The following is a 23454-nucleotide window of genomic DNA, read 5'->3' on the forward strand; positions in this document are numbered from 1 at the left end:
TTTTATTAATGATGTGTGTATATCTATAATTCTGTTTATATGGATGCTTTTGAAGCCTGTCTGCATGTTTTGTTTTGTTGTCTGTCTCCCTTCTTCTAGACTGTGAGCCCATTGTTGGGTAGGGATTTTGTCTGTTGCCGAATTGTATTTTCCAAGCGCTTAGTACAGTGTTTAGCACACAGTAAGCACTCAATAAATACGATTGAATGAATGAATGAATGAAGTGGGGAGAGGCAGGAGGTTAGGAGGTCAGAAAGGATGCTGAATCAGTAATCCAGTGGGGGTAGAATGAGTGATTGTACTAACGTGATGGAGGTTTGGTTTGGAGAGTAAAGGGTAGCTCTTGGAGATGTGTGAAGGTGAGCCTGGCAGGATCTGGTGACGGATTCGTTGTTTGGGTGAATGAGAGAATAGAGTCAAGGATGACACCAAGGTTACAGGCTGGTGAGACAGAAAGGATGGTTATGCTGTCTACAGTGACGGGAAAGTTTCGGAGAGACCAGGATTTGGTAGGGAATAGTAATGATGGTGATGACGACGATGATGATGATGGTATTTGTTAAGCACTGACTATGTGCCAAGCACTGTCCTAAGCACTGGGGTAGATACAAGATAATCAGGCTGTCCCATGTGGGGCTCACAGTCTTAATCCCCATTTTCCAGATGAGGTAACTGAGGTAGAGAAGTGAAGTGACTTGCCCAAAGTCACACAGCTAATAAGTGGGGCAGCTGGGATTAGAACCCGTGACCTCTGATTCCCAAGCCCGGGCTCTAGGGAAACTATGGAGATCTGTCCTGGACCTGTTGAGTAGTAGGTGGCAGGAGGACATCCAGGTGGAGATGTTCCAAAGGCAGGAGGAGATGCGACGGGGAGAGAGAGAAAAAAAAACTGGGGAGGAGATCCAGATTTGGGTATCATCCGCATAGAGATGATAGCTGAAGCCGAGAGAGCGAATAAATTCCTCAAGGGAGTGAGTGTAGATGGAGAATAGAAGGGGACCAAGAACTGACCCTTCTGGGATCCCTACAGTAAGGGGCTGGGAGGAGGAGGAGGAGCCCGCGAAGGAGACTGAGAATTGAAGGGCCAGAGAAATAAGAGGAGAACCGGAGAAGATAGAGTCAATGAAGCCAAACCAAGGTCAGAGAAGCAGCGTGGTTTAGTGGAAAAGAGCCGGGCTTTGGAGTCAGAGGTCATGGGTTCAAATCCCGGCTCCGCCACTTGTCAGCTGTGTGACTTTGGGCACGTCACTTAACTTCTCTGGGCCTCAGTGACCTCATCTGTAAAATGGGGATTAATACTGTGAGCCCTCCTTGGGACAACCCGATCACCTTGTAACCTCCCCAGAGCTTAGAACAGTGCTTTGCACATAGTAAGCGCTTAATAAATGCCATTAAAAAAATTTGGCAGATGGAAGAAACCTTCTTGCATCCATGCCCCTGTCTACACATCCTCAGCCCTTCTGTCTCTCCCCCAGTCTAGTCCATACTTCACTCTGCTACCAACATTTTTCTACAGAAACATCCAGGATGCGTTTCCCCGCTGCTCAAGAAACTCCAGTCGTTGCCCTCCACCTCCTCATCAAACAGAAACTTCTCACTCTGGGCATTAGAGCACTCGATCACCTTGACCCCCCATCCTACCTCACCTCCCTAGTCTCCTATCACAACCCAACCCACACCCTTCACCTCTCTAATGCCAACCTTCTGACTGTACCTCGACCTTGTTCGTCTCGCCGCCGAACAATCGCCCATGTCTTGCCTCTGGCCTGGAACGGCCTCCCTCCTCATATCCGACAGACAATGACTCTATCCACCTTCAAAGCCTCAATGAAGGCCCATCTCCTCCAAGAGGCCTTCCCTGACTAAGCCCTCCTTTCCTCATCTCCCACTCCCTTCTGCATTGCCCTGACCTGCTCCCTTCATGCGTCACCTCCCTTCCAAGCCCTCAGCCCTTACATCCAAATGTGCAATGTATTTCTTTATGTTAGTGCTGTCTCCCCCTCTAGACTGCAAGCTCACTGTGGTCGGTGAAGCAGTGTAGCATAGCGGCAAGAGCATGTGCTTGGGATTCAGAGTATGTGGGTTCTAATCCCAGGTCCGGCATTTGTCTGCTGTGCGACCTTGGACAAGTCACTTCACTTCTCTGTACCTCAGTTACTTCACCTTTAAAAATAGGATTGAAGACTGTGAGCCCACGTGGGACAACCCGATTATCCTGTATCCATCCCAGTGCTTGTAACTGTTTGGTATATGGTAAGCGCTTAACAAATACCATAGTACTAATAAATAAATAATGCATAAATAATAATAATAATAGTAATAATAATCAAGGAATGCCTCTGTTATCTTGGGTCCAGTCACATCACCCTTGACTCCGCTCTGTCATTCACCCCACACATCCAATCTGTCACCAAAAGCTTACCGGTCTCACCTTCACATCATCGCCAAGATCCGTATTTCCCTCTCCATCCAAACCGCTACCTTCTTGGTTAAATCTCTCATATTATCCCGACTGGATGACTGCATCAGTCTCCTTTCTGACCTCCTATCTTCCCGTTTCTCCCCACTTCAGTCTATACTTCACTCTGTTGCCCGGATTACCTTTCTACAGAAACGCTCTGGGCATATCACTTCCCTCCTCAAAATCTCCCGTGGTTGTCCATCAACCTTCGCATGAAGCAAAAATTCCTCACTATTGACTTGTTAGTTCTCCATTCCTTTGCCCCCTCCTACCTCACCTCCCTTCTCTCCTTCTACAGCCCAGCCCTCACACTCCTCTGTCGCTCACCTACTCCCTGGGCCTCATTCTCACCTGTCCCGCTGTTGATCCCCGACCCACGTCCTACCTCGGCCTGGAATGCCCTCTCTCCACACATCTGCCAAACTAGCTCTCTTCCTCCCTTGAAAGCCCTCCTGAGAGCTCACCTCCTCCAGGAGCCCTTCCCAGATTGAGCTCCCTCCTTGTCCTCTGCTCCTCCTCCTCTCCCCATCTCCCTGACTCCCTCCCTCTGCTTTACACCTTCCCACAACACATGTGTATATTTGTACATAGTTCTTATTCTATTTATTTTATTAATGATGTGTATATATCTATAATTTTTTAAATCTGTTTTGATGCCATTAATGCCTGTCTACTTGTATTGTTTTGTTGTGTGTCTCCCCCTTCTAGACTGTGAGCCCGTTGTTGGGTAGCGACTGTCTCTATCTGTTGCCAAATTGTACTTTCCAAGGGCTTAGTACAGTGCTGTGCACAGTAAGCGCTCAATTAATGCGATGAATGAATGAATGAATGAATATTGTTATATTGTACTTCACCAACTGCTTCATACTGTGCTCTGCACACAGTAATTGCCCAGTAAATCGAATTGACTGGCTGACTGATGACTTCTGCTCAGCCAGGGGCTTGGCCCTGATGGTGGGGTGAGGGCAGAAACCCTTTCAGGCCGCTGGTAGGTGGTCCTTTGTCCCCACGAAAACTTGAACAATAACCCCAAACCTAATGGTCACACTACCACTTGCTTGGCAGTGTGACCATCCAACCCCCGTGTCTTTGCCCTCCTAATCCCTGACTCTCCATCAGTGACCCAGCATGGACCATCTAGCACCCCTGCCTCTCTCTTTCCCATCCTTGACACTCCCGAAGTGATCCGGCAGGGACCGTTCAATACCGCTGACCTTCCCTTCTCCATTAATCTCTCTGTTTCAGTTTCCTCATTTATAAAATAGGGATTAAGACTGTGAGCCCAGTGTGGGACAGGGACTGTGTACAACCCAATTATCTTGTGCCTAAGCCAGTGGTTAGTACAGTGGTTAGTACAGTGTCTGGCAGATAATAAGTGCTTAACAAAGACCACAGTTGTTATTATCATTATCTGGGAAGTTGGAATTGGCCAGTCTTTGGTGGATTGGTCAGCGTAGGTGCTCTTCTCATTTCTGATGCCACCTGACTTTTTTCATTTCTTAATTTCAGTCATTATTTTAGTGTTTGTTAGACCTCAGCTCTTCCTGTTCGGTTGCTCAGATTTGGATACAAATGATGCAGGGCCAAAAGCGATTGTTCAAATTTCACAAATCCCAGGGTGTAGACAATACTGAAGGGAGAAGGAGCTGGAGGAAAGAGGGTTTAATCAGAGAAGGCCTATTGGCGGCGTTGTGTCCTTTATGCTTTGGAGAGGGGGATAATGACGGTCTGGCACATGTGAAGGGAGGTAGAGGGAGTTCCAGACCAGGGGAGGGACTTGAAAAAGGAGGCCGCAGGCCAGATTGACGAGATGGAGGCCCATGGGTTAAGTTTACGCTGGAAGAGCTAAGTACCACCAGGTGGTGATAGAGAGGTGCCGTGTGGGAGAGAAGCATTGCCGCCTAGTGGTTAGAGCCTGGGGGGGTCAGACCTGACGTCTAATCCAGGCCCTGCTATGTGTCTGCTGAGTGATCTTGGGCAAGTCATTTCACTCTTCTATGTCTCAGTTATCTTGTCTCTAAGATAATAATAATAATAATAAAATAATAATAATCATCATAATAGTTATTATGGTGGTATTTGATAAGCACTTACCGTGTGCCTAACACTGTTCTAAGTCCTGGGGTAGATACGGAGTAATCAGATCGGATAGAGTCCATGTCCCACATGCGACTCACAGTCTTAATCCCCATTTTATGGATGAGGTAACTGAGCCTCAGAGAAGTTAAGTGACATGCTCAAGGTCACAGAGGAGACATGTGGTGGAGCCGGAATTGGAACCCACGTCCTCGGATTTCCAGGCCCGTGCCTCCCAGAATGACACCTGATGCTGTGAGGGGGTGATTGAGAAGTGCAGCTTCACAGAATACTGCCTAGTAGCACTATGGGGTGGTAGAGAGGAGCAACACCCCAGAACAAGCTTACTGTGGTATAATAATAATAATAATAATAATAATAATAATAATAATAATAATAATAATAATAATAATAACAACAATAATAATACATTTGATGTGCTTACCTTGTGCCAGGCACTGTTGAAAGAGCTAGGGTAGATCCAAGGTAATCTGGATGGACAGAGTCCCTGTCCCATATGGGCCTATGTGTCACATATTAGTCTTAATCCCCATTTTACAGGTGCGGTAACTGCCCAAGGTCACACAGCAAGCATGTGGCAGAACCGGGATTAGTACACAGGACATTCTAACCGCCAGGCCAGTCCTATCCACTAAGCTACGAAGCCACGCTGTCTTAGTGGAAAGAGCACGGGCTTGGGAGTCAGAGGTCATGAGTTCTAATTCCAGCACTGCCACTTGTCAGCTGTGTAACCTTGGGCAAGTCACTTAAATTCTCTGTGCCTCAGTTACCTAGACTGTGAGCCCGTTGTTGGGTAGGGACCGTCTCTATATGTTTCCAACTTGTTCTTCCCAAGCGCTTAGTACAGTGCTCTGCAAACCGTAAGCGCTCAATAAATAAGATTGAATGAAAGAATGAATGAATGTAAAATGGGGATTAAGACCGTGAGCCCCATGTGGGGCAACCCGATTACCTTGTATCTAACCCAGTGCTTAGAACAGTGCGGCGTGCATAGAACAGAGAAGCAGCGTGTCTCAGTGGAAAGAGCCCGGGCTTTGGAGTCAGAAGTCACGGGTTTGAATCCCGGCTCTTCCAATTGTCAGCTGTGTGACTTTGGGCATGTCACTTAACTTCTCTGTGCCTCAGTTACCTCATCTGTAAAATGGGGATTAAGACTGTAAGCCCCACGTGAAATAACCTGATCACCTTGTATACCCCAGTGCTTTGCACATAATAAGCACTTAACAAATACCATCATTATTACTATTAAGTACAATTACAAGCATTATCATAATAGTGTACTGTACTGCCCCCAAGCGCAGCCTCCCTGAACAAGCCCGCTGCTGCCACCAGGGGGTGATAGAGAGGCGCAGCCTCCCAGAATAACGATTGGTGCCACCAGGGGACAGGTTGCTGCTCTCCGACCAGAGAATTGTTCTGGATCGAGGTGCCAGGGACATCTCTCCAGAGCAGCTGATCAGTCCTTCTCCTCTGCCTCTTACACCGTGGAGACATTCCACCCCCAGATTTACCCCATTACTATGTGACCTGTACTGATCAATCAATCAATCAATCGTATTTATTGAGCGCTTACTATGTGCAGAGCACTGTACTAAGCGCTTAGCACTGTACTAATACCCTGTACTGATACCCTACAGGGTCTCTCTCTCTCTCTCTCTCTCTCTCTCTCTCTCTCTCTGTGTGTGTGTGTGTGTGTGTGTGTGTGTGTGAGTAATCTGGGGGAAGATGAGTAATGAAGCGGCTGCTACTCATGGGAGAACAGGGACTGGGGCTCTCTGCAAGAAGCTAGTTCTGTCTGACTCGATTGGGACCGAGAAGAGCCAGGGCCCTTAATTCTATAGACGGGGCAAGGTTTGCTGTGTCTAGTCCCTCTTCAGGGTCACTGCAAAGTCTCAGTCCCCTGAGAAAGGACATTTCTGGGCATAACACAGAACCTTGAGGGATCCAGTGTCAGTAGGAGGACAGATTGTCTATCAGGTTCTCTATCCTAATTTTCTCTGAGAAGCAAAGTGTGCAGACTCCTATCTGAGGTCAAGGAAGCAGGGGTGTGGGCGGGGAGGATAAAAGGCAGGTATTGTACTGGAATTGCAGTCTTATCTACTGTGCGGTTCTGCACCTTCAGTCGATCAGTTGGGTTGATGGAGCTCTTGCTGTGTGCAGAGCACTGTACTAAGCCCTTGGGAGAGTACAGTATGACAGACACAATCCCTCCCCACAAGAAGATTACTATTAACGATAATGTTGGTATTTGCTAAGTGCTTACTATGTGCCAAGCACTGTTCTAGGCACTGGCACTGTTCTAAGTGCTTACCGTATCGGGGGGACTGGAGTTCCTGGAGTAGCAGAACTGGGAAGGCAGGTGGGAGGACAAGGCAGGTTTTATTTTCTTGAAATGGAATTCTATACAGAGTGTAGTTCTGTCCCTCCAGTGTGTGGAGAACAAGCCCCTTCTAGGGATGTGAGGAAGGGATGGGTAAGTGTTTGTAGGGTAGAGTGTGGCGGTCAGCGTAGCTGCAGATCCACTTAACGATGTTGGACCGGGAGGGTGCACGGAGAGTGGTCAAAAGTGTTGGCAAAACACAGACAACCTATGCTTCCCCCGCCGCCTTTTCCTGCCTCCCCGCTTCCCCTTTAAACACCCAACTTTGAGCACTGGGTTTCCTTTTAACAGAAGTGGTCCCGGTCAAACGCTTAGGACCACCGGTTCAGGTGTCTCAAGACGAGGGTTCAGAACTCGACATGTCTATGGGCAGGGACCAGAGGGGATGCTCCAGTGTCACTTCACTCCGATGAGACCGAAGTTCTTCTGTCCATCCCCAGAGGAGGCCAGAGTGAGTCCCGAGGTCCCCTTTCCCGCAATCGTATGTCCAGGCTGCTCAAAGCCCTCCAGCCAAAATCCCCTAGAAGCACACAGCTCAGGTCAGGATGGCCGAGGGGAGAATCTAGTTACTACTCATTTAAAAAAAAAACTGCTCAATGCATCCAGCCTTGAGGCGCATCTTTCTAATGTGGACAGAAGTCAATGCCCAGGCATGCCCTGCTTTCAGGATGGAGTCTGGTGTGGCACAGTCCTCCTAAAGAGGTGTGTGTGTGTGTGTGTGTGTGTGTGTGTGTGTGTGTGTGTGTGTGTGTGTGTGTGTGTGTGTGTGTGTTTGTTTATGGGTGTGTGTATGAGAGGTTAGCAAATTTTTGGTTCAACCCACACTTCATTTATTCATTAAATCGTACTTATAACAATAGTAATAATAATGTTATTTGTTAAGTGCTTACTCTGTGCCAAGCACTGGTTCTAGCAAGGAGTCGATACATGGTCATCAGATTGTCCCACCAGGGCCTCACAGTTTCAATCTCCATTTTGCAGATGTGGTACCGAGGCACAGAGAAGTTAAGTGGCTTGACGTAAGTTAAGTTCAAACAGTTTACAAGTGACGAGCCAGGATTAGAACCCAAGTCTTCTGACATCCAAGCCTGTGCTCTTTCCATTAAGCAATAGAGCGCTTACTGTGAGCAGAGCACTGTACTAAGCACTTGGGAAAGTACAGTACAGCAAAAAAGAGAGATGATCCCTGCCCACAACTAGCTTCCAGTCTAGAGGAGGAGACAGGTACTAATACAAGTAAAAAGGCATCAGGACATCAATTCAAGTAAATAGGCATCAATTCGAAAAATACGATTACAGATAAAATTAACAAAATCATTCATTCATTCAGTCATGTTTATTGAGCGCTTACTGTGTGCAGAGCACTGTATTGAGTGCTATATGTTGCCGACTTGTAGTTCCCAAGCGCTTAGTACAGTGCTCTCCTCACAGTAAGCGTTCAATAAATACAATTGAATGAATGAATGAATGACCGGGGCGAGAAGAGGGGGAGACCAGGGCAGGGAGACATATGTGACCAGAGCTGGGAGGCAGAGGGCTTACTGGGTCGAGAGACAGGGGGACCAGGCCCGAGAAGTAGAGGAGGACCTGTGCCGAGAGTCGGGGGGGGACCAGGGCCAGGCGGCAGGGGGCACCATGACCAGGAGGCGGGGGAGGACCAGAGCCAGGAGGCAGAAGGAGACAAGAGCGGGAGGCAGAGGGGGACCAGGGCCGGAGGCAGAGGGTTACCTGGGCGGGGAGACAGGTGGACCAGGGCAGGGAAGAAGAGGGGTACCTGGGCCGTGGGATGGGGGACCAGGGCCGGGAGACAGAGGGTTACCTGGGCCGTGGGATGGGGGACCAGGGCCGGGAGGCAGAGGGTTACCTGGGCCGGGAGGCAGAGGAGGACCAAGGCCGAGAGGCGGTGGGAGATCAAGGCCTGGGGGACAGAGTGGGGGACAAAATCAGGGAAGCTGAGTGGGACCAGGGCCAGGAGGCAGAGGGGTTATCTGGTCCGGGAGACAGGGTAACCAGGGAAGGGAAGTAGAGGAGTACCTGGGCAGGGAAACAGAGGAACACCTGGGCCGGGAGATGGGGTACCAGGGCCGGGAGGCAGAGGGGGGACCAGGGCCAGGAGGAAAAGGGGTACCTGGGCCGGGAGACAGAGGGGGACCAGGGCCGAAAGGCCGGGGGGACAGGGGCAGGGAGGCATAGGAGGACCAGGGCTGGGAGGTAGAGGGGGATCAGGACCAAGACGCAGTGGGGACCGGGGCAGGGAGACAAAGGAGGACCAGGACTGGGAGGCAGAGGGGGACCATGGAGGGGAGGCAGAGGGTTTGCTGGGCCGGGAGACCGGGGTCCAAGGCTGAAATATAGAGGGGACCGAGGGCTGGGACGGAGAGGGACCCAAGAACCTGGGGGCAGAAAGAGAACAGGGCCGGGAGGTACAGAGGGACGAGGGCCAGGAGGCAGAGGAGGACGAGGGCCGGGAGGCAGAGGGGGACCAGGGCAGGGTGGCAGAGGGGGACTCGAACCAGGAGGCAAAGTGATACCTTGGCCGGAAGACAGGGGGACCATTGCCGGGAGGTAGAGTGAACCCAAGTCTAGGACGCAGAGATGGAACAGAGCCTGAAGGTAGAAGGAGACCATTCATTCATTCATTCAATCGCATTTATTGAGAGCTCACTGTGTGCAAAGCACTGTACTAAGCGCTTGGGAAGTACAAGTTGGCAACATATAGAGACGGTTCCTACCCAACAGTGGGCTCACAGTCCTAAAGGGGGAGACAGAGAACAAAACAAAGCATGTTAACAAAATAAAATAAATAGAATAAACATGTACAAATAAAATAAATAAATAGAGTAATAAATACGCACAAACATATATATATATATATATATACAGGTGCTGTGGGGAGGGGAAGGAGGTCAGGCGGGGAGGACGGGAAGCGGGGGGGCAAGGACACAGGCAGTCCAGGGCCTGGACACAAAAAGGGACCAGTTCCGGGAGGTAGAGGGGGACCAGGGCCTAGAGGCAGAGCGGGACCAGTGCCAGGAAGCAGATGGGTACCTAGGCTGGGAGACAGCGATACCAGGGCCGAAAGGCAGAGGGGACAAAGGCTGTGAGGCAGGCGGGGGACCAGGACAGGGAGGCAGAGGGGGACCAGGGTGGGAAAGGCAGGGGAAGGATCAAGGCCAAGAAGTAGAGGGTTACCTGGGCCAGGAGACAGGGTGACCTGGGATGGGAGGTTGAGAGGACCCAGGGCCGCGATGGAGAGAGACCCAAGGGCTTGGAGGTATAAGGAGACCAGGGCCGGGAGGCAGAGGTGGACCATGGCAGGGTGGCAGACGGGGACCAGGGCCAGGAGGCGGAGGGGTACCTGGGTCGGGAGAGAGGGGGACCAGGGCCAGGAGGCAGAAGGGTACCTGGGCCGGGGGACAAAGTGACGAGGGTCGGGAGGTAGAGGGGACCCAGGGCCGGGACGGAGAGAGACCCAAGGGCCTGGAGGTAGAACGAGACCAGGGACCGGAGGCACAGAGGGACCAGGGCCGGGCAGCAGAGCGGGACCAGGGCCAGGAGGCAGATGGGTACCTGGATCAGGATACAGGGGAACCAGGGCAGAGAGGTATAGGGGCACGGGGGTTCCTGGGATGGGAAGCAGAGAGGGACCAGGGCTGAGAATCGGGGGGGGGGTGTGTGGCAGGGGCAGGGTGGCATATGGGTACTGGGGCCGGAAGGCAGAGTGGGAACAAGGTGGGGAGACAGAGGGGACCAGGGTCAGGAGGCAGAGGGGTACCTAGGCCGGGCGACGGAGACCTGGGCCGGAACAAAGAGAGACCCAAGGCAGTAGAGGTAGAAGGGGACCCGGGCGGGGAGTCACACAGGGACCAGGGCCGGGAATCATAGGGGGACCAGGACAGGGTGGCAGAGAGGGACCAGGGCCAGGAGGCAGCAGGGTACCCGGGTCAGGTGACAGGGGGACCAGCGCCGCGAGGCAGAAGGGGACCAGGGCCGGGAGGTAGAGGGGACGCAGGACTGGCACGGAGAGAGATGCAAGGGCCTGGAGGTAGAAGGAGACGAGGGCCGGGAGGCACATGACAAGGGCAGGCTGCAGAGGGAGACCAGGGTCAGGAGGCCGAGGGGGACCAGGGCCGGGATGCAGAGGCGCTCCTGGGAAGGGATACAGGGGTACCAGAGCCGGGAGGCCAAGGGGTGCCTGGGCTGGTAGATGGGGGCCAGGGCAAGGAAACTGAAGGGGATTTCTTCCAGGAGGCAGTGTGGTACCTTGGCCGGAGGCAGAGGGGGACCAGAGCTGAGAGTCTTTGGGGACCAGGGCAGGGAGGCAGAGGGGGACCAGAGCAGGGAGGCAGAGGAGGACCGGGGCCTGGAGGCAGAGGGTAATCTAGACTGGGAAAAAGGGGGACCAGGGCCGGGAGGCAGATAGGGACCAGGGCCAGGAGGCAGATGGGGACCAGGGCCAGGAGGCAGAGGAGTCACTGGGATGGGAGACAGGGGGACCAGGGCCGGGAGGCCGAGGGGTATCTGGGCTGGGAAACAGTTTCCAGGGCTGGGAGGCTGAAGAGGACCAGGTCCAGGAGGCAGTGTTGTACCTTGGCCGGGAGGCAGGGGGTTACCAGGGCTGAGAGGCCTTGGGTACAGGGGCCCGGAGCCAGAGGGGGGAAGGACTGGAAGGCTGAGGGGGACCAGGCTAGGAGGCAGAGGGGGACCAGGGCCAGGAGGCAGAGGGGGACCTACACCGGGAAATGGGGACCAGGGCCGGGAGGCCGAGAGGTACCTGGGCTGGGAGACGTGGGACCAGGGCCTGGAGGTAGAGGGGATACAGTGATGGGACGTTGAGTGACCCAGGGGCTTGGAAGTAGAAGGACACCAGGACCTGGAGGCACTGAGGGACCAGGGCTGTGAGACAGAGGGGGACCAGGGCAGGGAGGCAGAGGGGGACCAGGGAGGGAAGCAGAGGTGTACCTGGGCCAGGAAACAGAGGGACCAGTGCCGGGAGATAGAGGGGTGCCTGGGCCGGGAGACAGGGGGACCAGGGCCGGGACAGAGAGAGGGACCAGGGCCTGGAGGGAGAAGGAGACCAGGGCCAGGAGGCAGAGGGATACGTGGGTCTGGAGACAGAGGGACCAGGGCAGGGAGTTAGAGGGGACCCAGGGCCGAACGGAGAGAGACCCAAGGGCCTGGATGTGGAAGGAGACTAGGGCCGGGAGGCAGAGGGGAACATGGGCTGGGAGACACGGGGACAAGGGCAGGGAGGCAGAGGGGTACTTGATCTGGGAGATGGGAAACAGGGCCGGGAGGCAAAGGGGTATCTGGGCTAGGAGACGGGGTACCAGGGCCAGGAGGTGTAGAGGTACCTTGACCAGGAGGTAGAGGGGACCCAGGGCCGGGATGGGGAGAGACCCATGGGCCTGGATGTAGAGGGAGACCAGGGCCTGAGGCACAGAGAGTTCAGGGCCAGGAGGCACAGAGGGTCCAGGGTAGGGTGGCACAGAGGAACCAGGGCCGGGAGGCAGAGGGGGACCAGGGCAGGGCAGCAAGGGGAACCTGGGCCGGGAAACGGAGATCAGGACTGGCAGGCACAGGGGTACCTCTGCCTCCCTGCCCTTGTCCCTCCTGTTTCTCAGACGTAAAGGGGAAATACGGCCAAAAGTGAGAGGGGATCAGGGACAAGAAGCACGGGGGGACGAAGGCAGGAAGGCAGACGGGACTAGGGCCGAGATGCAGAGGGGGACCAGGGCGAGGAGGCAGAGGAGGACCAGGGCCACTATTTAGAAGGGAACCTAGGCCAGTAGACAGGTGGAAAAGTGCCGGCAGGCAGAGGGGGACCAGTGGCAGGACGCTGAGCGGTACCTGGGCTGGAAGATAAAGGGGGACCAGGGCCGAAAAGGAGGCGGACAAGGGAAGGGAGGCAGAGGGGGACCAGGTCGTGGAGGCAGAAAGGGACCAGGGCCTGGAGGCAAGGGGTTCCTGGGTCAGGAGACGAGAGACTAGGGTCGGGAGGCTTGGGTGACCAGGGCCGTGTAGCAGAGGGGCATCATAGCTAGGAGGCAAAGGGGTACCGGGGATCGGAGAAGGGGGACCAGGGCCAGGAGGCAGAGGGGTACCCGTGCCGGTAGACGGGTGACCAGGGCCGGGAAGCGAAGGGGAACCAGGGCCAGGAGGCAGAGAGGTACCTGGGACGGGAGGCAAAGTGGGACCAGGGCCGAGAAGCGGTGTGACAAGGTCAGGGAGGCAGAGAGCAGCCAGGACCGGGAGAAAGAGGGCGACCAGGGCTGGTAGACAGGACGACCAGGGCCGGGAGGCAGAGGGGTACCTGGGCCAGGGGACAGGGGGACCAGGGCTAGGAGGCAGATAGGTACCCGGGCTGGTAGACGGGCGACCAGGGCCGGGAAGCAGAGGGGAACCAGGGCCAGGAGTCAGAGGGGTACCTGGGACGGGAGGCAAAGTAGGACCAGGGCCGAGAAGCGGTGTGACAAGGTCCGGGAGGCAGAGAACAGCCAGGACCGGGAGAAAGAGGGCGACCAGCGTTGGTAGACAGGACGACCAGGGCCGGGTGGCAGAGGGGTACCTGGGCCAGGGGGCAGGGGGACCAGGGCTAGGAGGCAGAGGGGTACCTGTGCCGGGAGACAGTGGGACTATGGCTGAGAAGCCGAGGGGTCCCAGGGTCGAGAGTCGGTGCTTGACCAGGTCAGAGAGGCAGAGGCCGGCCTGGGCCGGGAATTTGTGGGGGACCAGGGCGGGGGACCAGGGCAGAGAGCCAGACGGGGACCAGGACCGGGAGGTAGAGGGGACCCATGGCCCGGACGGAGAGAGACCCGGTCTCCTTGAGGTAGAGGGAGGCCATGGCCGGGAGGCTCAAATGGACCAGGGCCAGGTTGGGAAACGGGGATCAGGGCCGGGAGGCAAAGGGGGATCAGGGCCGAGAAGCAGGGCCAAGAGGCAGAAGTGTACCTGGGCCAGGAGATGGGAGACCAGCGTCGGGAGGCAGAGAGTGACCAGGGCCAGGAGGCAGACGGTGCCCAGGGTTGGGAAACGGGAATCAGGGCTGGGAGGCAAAGCGGGACCAGGGCCGAGAAGCATGGGGGACAAGGTCAGGAAGGTAGAGTGGGACCAGAGACAGGAGACGGAGGGAGACCAGAGCCGGTAGACAGGGGGACCGGGTCCGGGAGGCAGAGGGTTACATGGGCCAGGAGTTGAGGCCTAGAGCTGAGAAGCAGAGGGGAACCAGGGTCGAGAGGCGGTAATAGTATAGTTACTATTATTACTAGTAATACTAGTAACTGTTCTATTAGTAGGAATTATAATAGTAGTAGTCTAGTCACCTTTTGACAAACCTATGCTCCAAGCTACCATTGCCTGCAGTGAATGCCAGTTGCTGGGGCAGCTCAGAGTCCAATTACTGAGGCCTGGGAGAAAGAGCAAGGCCACCTGAGAGAAGAAAGGGAAAGTGTACCTGCTGCTTCAGTTTCGTATATGAATTCCTAGGGTAGGGAGTGAAGGGGAAGCTAGCCAGGAAAATCGAAAATAATAGTAGAAATTAGTAGAGTTCAGTCCTGAAAAAGCTATACAGAATGTACCAGGTACCCTAAGTAACTGCAGGCAAAGAGAAGGGCGTGGACTTCCTATATTAACACTTCCGGGCATGAGAACTAATGAAGACCAACATCCTTATTAGTAGTAGTAGTAATAATAATAATAATAATGATAGCATTTGTTAAGTGTTTACTATGTTCCAGGCACTTTAGTAAGCACTGCGGTGAGAAGAAGCATGGCATAGTGGATAGAGCACGGGACTGAGAGTCAAAAGGTCATGGGTTCTAACTCCAGCTCTTCCATTTGTCTGCTGTGTGAAGTCACTACTTCTCTGGGCCTCAGTTACCTCATCAGAATGTGAGCCCGTCTTCTAAACCGTGAGGCCGTTGTTGGGTAGGGACCGTCTCTATACGTTGCTGATTTGTACTTCCCAAGTGCTTAATACAGTGCTCTGCACACAGTAAGCGCTCAATAAATACGATTGAATGAATTAACGAATCTGTAAAATGGGGGTTGAGACTGTGAGCCCCATGTCGGGTGGGGACAGTGCCCAAACCGATATGCTTGTCTCCACTCCAGCACTTAGTAAAGTGCCTGGCACATAGTAAGTGCTTAACAAATATACCCATTTCACAAATGAGATAATTAAGACCCAGAAAAGTGATGTGACTTGCCCAAAGTCACAAAGCGATGAGTGGCAGAGTCAGGATGAAAGCCCAGCTCCTTCTGACTCCCAGGCCCGTGCTTTATCCACAAGGAAACGCTGTTTCCCTTATCATTCATGCTTAGCATCCCTGGAACTAAGGAGGAATGGTTTATCATTTTGTTGAAAATATGAAAGGAGCCATGATCAGAGATTAGGGACAGGATAACAACACTTTCTACTGACCATTTTCCCCAACATCTGCAGCATGAGACTTCCTTAATCCTTGGGAAGGCTAATGACTCTGGTAGCCATTGCTGTGTCTTCGGGTATGCCATGAACTCCAAATCACAGAGAACCTGAAATTCTGCTCCTCCAGTCACAGCTCCCTAATCACTTTTGTTTTTTTATTTCGTGTTATGTGTATTTGTCCTTGTCTCTTATGCTGTCTTAATGTCTCATTGTTTCATTGCTGTCGTTGTGTGTCTCAAGTACTCTCCCCCATCTTTATTCATAGATTGTGAGCCTCTCAAGGGGCAAGATCTGTGCCTAATTCCCTCTTGTGTACTCTTTCCCAGTGCTTAGTACAGTGCTCTGCATATAGTAAGTGCTTAATAAATGCTATTTCTAGTACTAGTAGTCATCACGATAATGCTACTAGCAGTATTTAATATACTGCTATCATAATACTGGTCTAAAGACGTCTTCCTTATCCCTAAACCTGTCTCAAAACAGAAGACAACATTAATCAATCAATGATAATTATTGAGCATTTACAGTGCAGAACACTGTACTAAAGCACTTTGGAGAGTACAATACAACATGATTGACAGAGAACTTCCCTGCTCACATTCAAACAATTAATCAATCAAAGGTATTTACTGAGTGCTTACTTTGTGCAGAGCACTGACCTAAGTGGCTGGGAGAATACAACGGACTTGGTAGACACGTTCCCTACCCACATTTATCAGTCGATATTATTTATTGAGTGTTTACTTTGTGAAGAGCACCGGACTCAGCGCTTGGGAGAGGACAATACAACAGATTTGGTAGATGTTTTCCCTACCCACAGTGAGCTCTCAGTCTAGAGACCAGTTTAACATATTTCTATCCCTCAGCCTAGGCTCAAACATGCCCCTTTTCCTTACTTTACATTTTGTAAATCAGTAAACTACCTAGAGTATTTTATAAGCACTATAATAAGAATAGATATATTAATATATGTTATAGATAATATAATACCAGTAATTGTGATATTTGTTAAGCACGTACTATATGTCAAGCATTATATTAAGTCCTGGGGTACATAGAAGATAATCAGGTCCCTTTCAGGGCCCCCAGTCTCAGTAGGAGGGAGAACTGATGTTGAATCCCCATTTTGCTCCTACTGTGTGCCAAGCACTGGGATAGCTACGTTGGACTCAGTGTCTGGTCTGCCTGAGGCTTACAGTCTAAGAGAGAGGGAGATCAAAAATGAAATCTTTGCCTTGGAGGAGTTTACAATATAATGGATTTCTAGATCTCTGCCCACACTGTATGAAAGAAACCAAGTTTCCAGGCAACTTATGAGTTAAAACACAGGGAATAAAAACAATACTGTCACTATGGACCAAGCACTGGTCTAAGCTCTGGGGTATATGCAAATTAACCAGGTTGGACACAATTCCTGTCCAACATGGAGCTCACACTCTTATTCCCCATTTTGCAAATAAGGTAGCTGAGGCTCAGAGAAGTGAAGTGACATTCCCAAGGTCACACAGCAGACACATGGCAGAGCCGAGATCAGAAGCTAGGTCCTTCTGACTTCCAGGCCGGTGCTCTATCCACTAGGCCACGATGCTTGCCGACAGCAATGATATTTGAATGAAAACTATAGATTGATTGATCAATAAATGATATCTGTTGAGCACTTACCGGATACTAGCACTGTACTAAGCACTTAGCAGATGAGGAAAGTGGAGCACAGAAAGATTAAGCGGATTTCCCGAGACCACACAGCAGGCCAGTGGTGGAGATGGGGGGGGGTCTTCTGTATTAAGCACTTGGGAGAGTATAATATAATAGACACAGTCGCTCCCAAAGCGAAATTACAGTCTAGACGGGGAGACAGACATTAATATCAATAAATATATTACAGATATGTACATATGTGTTCTGGGACTGGGAAGGTGAAAAAGGTAGCAAATCAGGGTGACGCAGAAAGGAGTGGGAGAAGAGGAAATGAGAGCTTAGCTGAGGAAGGCCTCTTGGAGGAGGTGTGCCTTACATGTAGCAGTGCATTCTATGTGGAGTTGAAGATATACAGTGAGGGTGAGAATTGAGTACCTCAGTGATAAAGCAACTGGCTAGGTTGTCATGACTGAGATTGTGAGTTAGGGAAGAATTCTATGGAACAGGGTCATAATAATGATATGAAGAATAATAATGGTATTTATTAAGCGCTTTCTATGTGCCAAGCACTGTTCTAAGTGCTCGGGTAGATACAAGGTAATCAGGTTGTCCCATGTGGGGCTCACAATCTTCATCCCAATTTTACAGATGAGGTAACTGAAGCACAGAGAAGTGAAGTGGCTTGCCCAAGGCCATACAGCAGACCAGTGACAGAGGCGGGTTTAGAACCCATGTCCTCTGACTCCCAAGCCCGTGCTCTTGCCACTAAACCACGGTCTCCCGACAGCTGATTGGATGTGCATGTCTGACTCCAGCCTTGGTCATGAAAGTCAGGTGCAAATAACCCAGAGAGAGAGAGGTGGAAGTCTGTAACTACCTGGACTTGGGTGTCCTTAAACCCACCAAAATTCTCAGGGCAACGAAGAAGTTAACGCTGTGTGATCTTGGACTAGTCTCTTCACTTCTCTGTGCCTAAATTAACTCATCTCTAAAATGGGGATTAATAGTGTGAACGCTTAGTGAGATAGAGACTGTGTCTAACCAGATTCACTTGTATCTATCCCAGCGCTTATAACACTGCTTGGCACATAGTAAGAGTTTAACAAGGATCATAATAATAATAATAGTAATGATAATAACAATGATAAAGGTATGCAGGAGAGGCAGCGGGGCTGGGGCAGGACAGTGCATGGAGCTGTGGGTAGGAGGGTGGGGAGAAGTGAGGGGGGTGGCAGTTGACAGAAGGAGCATAGTCTTAGAGAGGGCAGGGAAGGTAGCTAATGGGATTAGGAGTGGGAGGGTTAAAGTGAGGTCTGGAGGAGGGAGGACTGGTACATCCAAACCATTTTAAAATGGCCGCCCCACAGCCGTGAAACGGATGAAGCAGGTGGGTCACTGACAATAAAACAAGATGGACACCTCACTGTCATCTCCACAGTTACTTTGGATGTTCTCTCCGTGCGACGCACGCCAGTGTTATGGGCCACATGGTCCCCAGTAGGATAGCCACGTGGGGCAGGGCCACAACCTCACCCAAGGTCCCCAAGATCCCCAGCGGTGCCAGAACCCTGGGGAGCCAGACCCGAACAGGACTTAATGAGGCCCCTCAGCCCAACGTGTGACCCGTCCTCCGGGAGGAGTCCCACAGGAGCAGCAGGGAGCGTATCCGGAAAGGTCCGTGTTCACCAAGAGCCTGAAACGCTCCAAGCAGGGAGAAAGAAGAGCCCGGACCCCTCACACCTCCCGGAGACCCTCATGTGGCCGACGTCCGCGAGCTGAGGGGGTTGTTGAAGGACAACAGAGACCAGAGCCTGCTCGCTTCAGTCTGACCAGTGAGTCGGTGAGGGGGCGGGGAGAACACGGATGTGTTGGGGTCAGTGACAGAGAACTAGAATCTCCTCACGTCTCCATGTGTAAAACGGATCTCTACCCCCGGCGTCTCCATGGCTCTCGATATGCTGGATATACTGGGTGGGTGATGGGGATGGACGGGGATGGATCGGTGAATAATGTTCTGGGTGGCCAATAGATCATATTTCTTGAGAACATACTTTTTGGAGAGCACTGTTCTAAGTGCTCCGGGCAGTAAATTATACGATTGGCAGACATATTCCCTGCTCGTAAGAGCTTACAGTCTAGAAGGGGAGACAAACGTTAATAGAAATGCATTAATTATGGATCTATACATAAGTGCCATGGGATCGAGAGAGCGGTGAAGAAAGGGGACAAATTCAAGTGAAGGGCGACATGGAAAGGAGTGGGAGAAGAGGAAATTGGGACTTAGTCGGGGAAGGCCTCTTGGAGGAGATTTGATTTTAATAAACCTTGAAGGTGGGGAGAGTGAATGTCGGATACGAAGAGGGAGGACATTCCAGGCAGGAGACAGGACGTGGACGAGGGATGGCTGGCGGGAGAGATGAGATGGAGATACGATTAATAGATTGGCATTGGAGGAGCGAAGTGTGCGGGCTGGCTTGTCGTAGGAGAGTAGCGAGTTAAGATAGGACGGAGCAAGGTGATTGTGAGCTTTAACGATGGTGGTGAGAAGTTTCTGTATGACGCAGAGGTGGACGAACAACTACTGTAGTTTCCAGAGGAGTGGTAAACCATGGTCAGAGCTGGTAATGCCTGAGTCTCAGTGGTGTCTAGTAAGAACCTGCTATCTGAAGAGCCCCGTTCTCAGTTCTGAGGAAGAGAACAATGCATTAGACACGGTCCTTTGAGAGGGCAGTCACTGACAACTAGATGAGGGCTAAGCTCACATGGTAGATAAAAGGCTCTCCTACCCCAGATTTGCCATGAAACAAGAGGCTACATCTAGTGAGAGATCATTTAATTGGTTGCAGTCAGCACAGCTCTGTGCACATAGTAAGTGCTCAACATATTTGATCGATTGATTGATTTGAGTTTCCTTCTGCCTGAAGGTTGAAGGTTAAGCGGGCAGCTTCTCATGGTCACCCAGTACACACATTTGGCTCGTCTAAAACCAACCTACTCACTGTATTCTGGTCTCATCTATCCTGCTACTGACCCCAGCCCATGCCCTTTCACTGGCCAGGAACTCCCTCCCTCTTCATATAATAATGATAATGATTGCATTTGATAGCACTGTTCTAAGCGCTGGGGTAGATCCAAGGTTATCAGGTTGGATTTAATCCCCATTTTACAGATGAGGGAACCGGGGCACAGAGAAGTGAAGCGATTTGCACAACATCACACAGCAGGCAAGAGGCAGAGCCAGGATTGGATCCCAGGTCTTTCTGACTCTCAGGCCCTTGCTCTTTCCACTAGGCCTCGCTGTCTACTCTAACAGACCATTGCTCTCTTCACATTCAGAGACTTCTTAAAATCACATCTCCTCCAAGAGGCCTTCTCTGACTGAGCCTTTATTTTCCCGACTTCCTCTCCCTTCTGCCTTGCCCTTGCACTTGGATTTGCACCTTTTATTCTCCCCACTCTCAGCGCCACAGCACTTATGTACATATTTGAAATTTATTTCAATGCATGTCTTCCCCTCTAGCCTGTAAACCCCTCTTCTAAAGCAAATATGTCTGTCAATTCTGCTATATTACACTCTCCCAATCGCTTAGTGTAGTGCTCTGGACAAAGTAAGTGCTCAATAAAGCAAATATGTCTGTCACTTTTGCTGTATTACACTCTCCCAATCGCTTAGTATAGTACTCTGCACAAAGTAAGAGCTCAATAAATACCATTGTTGGATAGATTTGACTGTCACTGTTTGATGAGGCTCTGAAATAGCTTCCTCTTCATTGTTTTTGTAGACGGTCTCAGCAATCTTTGAGAAATGCATAACCTCTTGGTAGTGAGAGGATTCCTGCTGCTGAGATTCTCGGAGGTCCGGGAGCTGCAGCTGGTCCACGCTGTGCTGTTCCTCCTGGTCTACCTGGCCGCCCTGACGGGTAATCTCCTCATCGTCACCATCACCATCCTCGACCGGCACCTTCACACCCCCATGTACTTCTTCCTCAGGAATCTGTCTGTCCTCTAACTCTGCTACATGTCCGTCACCGTCCCCAAATTTTTCCTCAACTCTCTGACCAACAATAGAGAAATCTCCTTTCTGGGCTGTTTTTTTTCCAGGTCTTCTTCGTGGTTCTTTTTGCCGGCACAGAGTTCTGCATGCTCACGGTGATGTCGTATGACCGATACCTGGCCATCTGCAGTGCTCTGTACTACGAGGTCATCATGAACGAAAGGACCTGCCTTGAGATGGCAGTCGGGTCCTGACCTACCGGGGCAGTGTTCAGAGTTTTCATTTCAGCTGCGACATTCTCGTTGCCTTTCTGCAGGTCCCATGTGATCACACAATTTTTCTGTGACATCCCGTCGGTAATAAAACTCTCCTGCTGTAAAGCGTATGCTGCCCTCAAGGTGGCCGTAGCCACTAGTGTCTGTTTCAGTGTCTTCTGCATCGTCTCCATCGTCGTCTCGTACGTGCGCATCTTCCGGGCCGTTCTGAGGATGCCTGCCTCCGAGGGCCGCGCCAAAGCTTTCTGCACCTTCCTGCCCCTTATCGTCGTCGTCGCCGTTTTCTTCTCCACGGCCGCCTTTGACCACTTAAAACCGACTTCCAGCTCCTCCTTTCAGCTGGACCTGCTGGTGTCCACATTCTACATTGTGGTGCCCCCCACCCTGAACCTCCTTATCTACAGCCTGAGGAACAGGGCCGTGAAGATGGAAATGGGGAGAGTCTTGTTTGGGAGTCTTTTCACCGGAGATAGAAAATTTCACTTCACGCTCTGACCCTGTCATTTCTCTCCCCAAGGTCTGACTCTAGACAGACTTGAGCAGCCGGCAAAGATCTGTGGCATTTGTCGCTAGAGACCTTTCCTGGCTGCATGCTGCCTATTATCAATGGCTTTGACTAGTTTGGTAGAAAAGTTGTTACCAGTTGCTCTTCTCTGGTATTTAAATCTAGCTCCCATTCCTGGGGGTGGATGTCTGCACTTGGATTCACCCCCTTTATTCACCACCAGCAGAGGGTAGAACACTGGCCTGGGAGTCAGAAAGACCTGGGTTCTCATCCTGGCTCTGCCACTTGCCTGCTGAGTGGCCTTGGGCAACTCACTTCACTTCTCAGTTCCTTTATCTGTAAAATGGGGATGAATACTGTGGGCCCCATGTGGGACATGGACTGTGTCCAACCTGATTACCTTGTATCTACCCCAGTTGTTAATACAGTGCTTGGTACATAGTAAGTGCTTCACAAATACCATTAAATAAAATGGAAGAGGTAGCTGCAGGAGGGTGTTGTAGGCTTAATTATGATCTTCAAACCTGCCCCAGAAACCAGGAGCAGGGGTACAGGTTGAATTTTTCCAACCACTTAATGCTCTCAGTTGTCACTCAATACACACCATTATGATTTCTCTTCCACCTTTTACTGTTCTTACTATTATTATTATTTATTGTATAATATGCTTCAATATTTAAGTATTAATTCAATCCATCAAAATAAAATTGAAGTACAACAGAAGGCCAAGGTACATTCTTTGCACACAAGGAGCTTAAACTTTTCAAAAATGTTACAGGTGCCTGTGACACACAGCCATACAGTTTGTCAGAACTGGAATGAGATCTTGGGGTCCTCTGCTTTTTTTTTCGCCAAGTCAATCTGAATATTGCATTCAACCACGACTAACCAAATGGGCTAGGGTGCCTATTCCCCCTACCACGAAATAGCTCCAATCCCCAGAGTTGAAACATAAAGCTAGTATTAATCAAGGAAAAAGAATGATGAGTCCTTTGAGGTTGTTCTAGGAAGGAGTCCCAGAGTGGGAACCACGTGGTACTGGGGAGTCATTCAGGTTGTGGGGGCCAGGACCACAGAGAGCCCACGATCCCGGCTTTCCGAGATTCCCAGATGGTCAGCCGTCTCAGCAGAGCCCCGGGCCCATCCTCCCACGGGGAATCCCCCAGGAAATAACCCGGCAGTCTTCTGAGGGGATGCGCAGGCATCTGGAGATCTGAGGTGGGGGGGAGGATTCTGACAGCTCCCAACCCCTATCCAGACAATCCTGTCACCCCCACCAGCGTCCGGGACCGATGAGACCTCTCAGCAGAGGTCGGTGCTCCCCAGCCCAGGACAGACCATGTGACTCTGGAGAGGAGTAAGGGAAAGGTGAGGGCCAGTGAAGGGAAATTTCAATGTAAGCCCAGAATAGGAGGATCAGAGTTAGAATTTCTCCTATTCTTTCATGTTACTTCCCTGAAGAGGGATGAACCATTCTAGCTAGAACCCTCTCCAGGGCCAGATGAGGGGAAGTGGATCTTTGTGAGTGAAGGGAACACAGCTACCAATCAGTTGTCAGTGGAAAGAGCCAGGTTCTGGAATTCAGAATACCCCCATCTCTGCCACTGGCCTGCTGTGTGACCTCGGGAAAGCCGCTTAATCTCTCTGTACTACAGTTTCCTCATCTTCTAAATGCT

This window comes from Tachyglossus aculeatus, unplaced genomic scaffold, assembly GCF_015852505.1.
Source record: "Tachyglossus aculeatus isolate mTacAcu1 unplaced genomic scaffold, mTacAcu1.pri scaffold_99_arrow_ctg1, whole genome shotgun sequence".
Taxonomy (NCBI): Eukaryota; Metazoa; Chordata; class Mammalia; order Monotremata; family Tachyglossidae; genus Tachyglossus; species Tachyglossus aculeatus.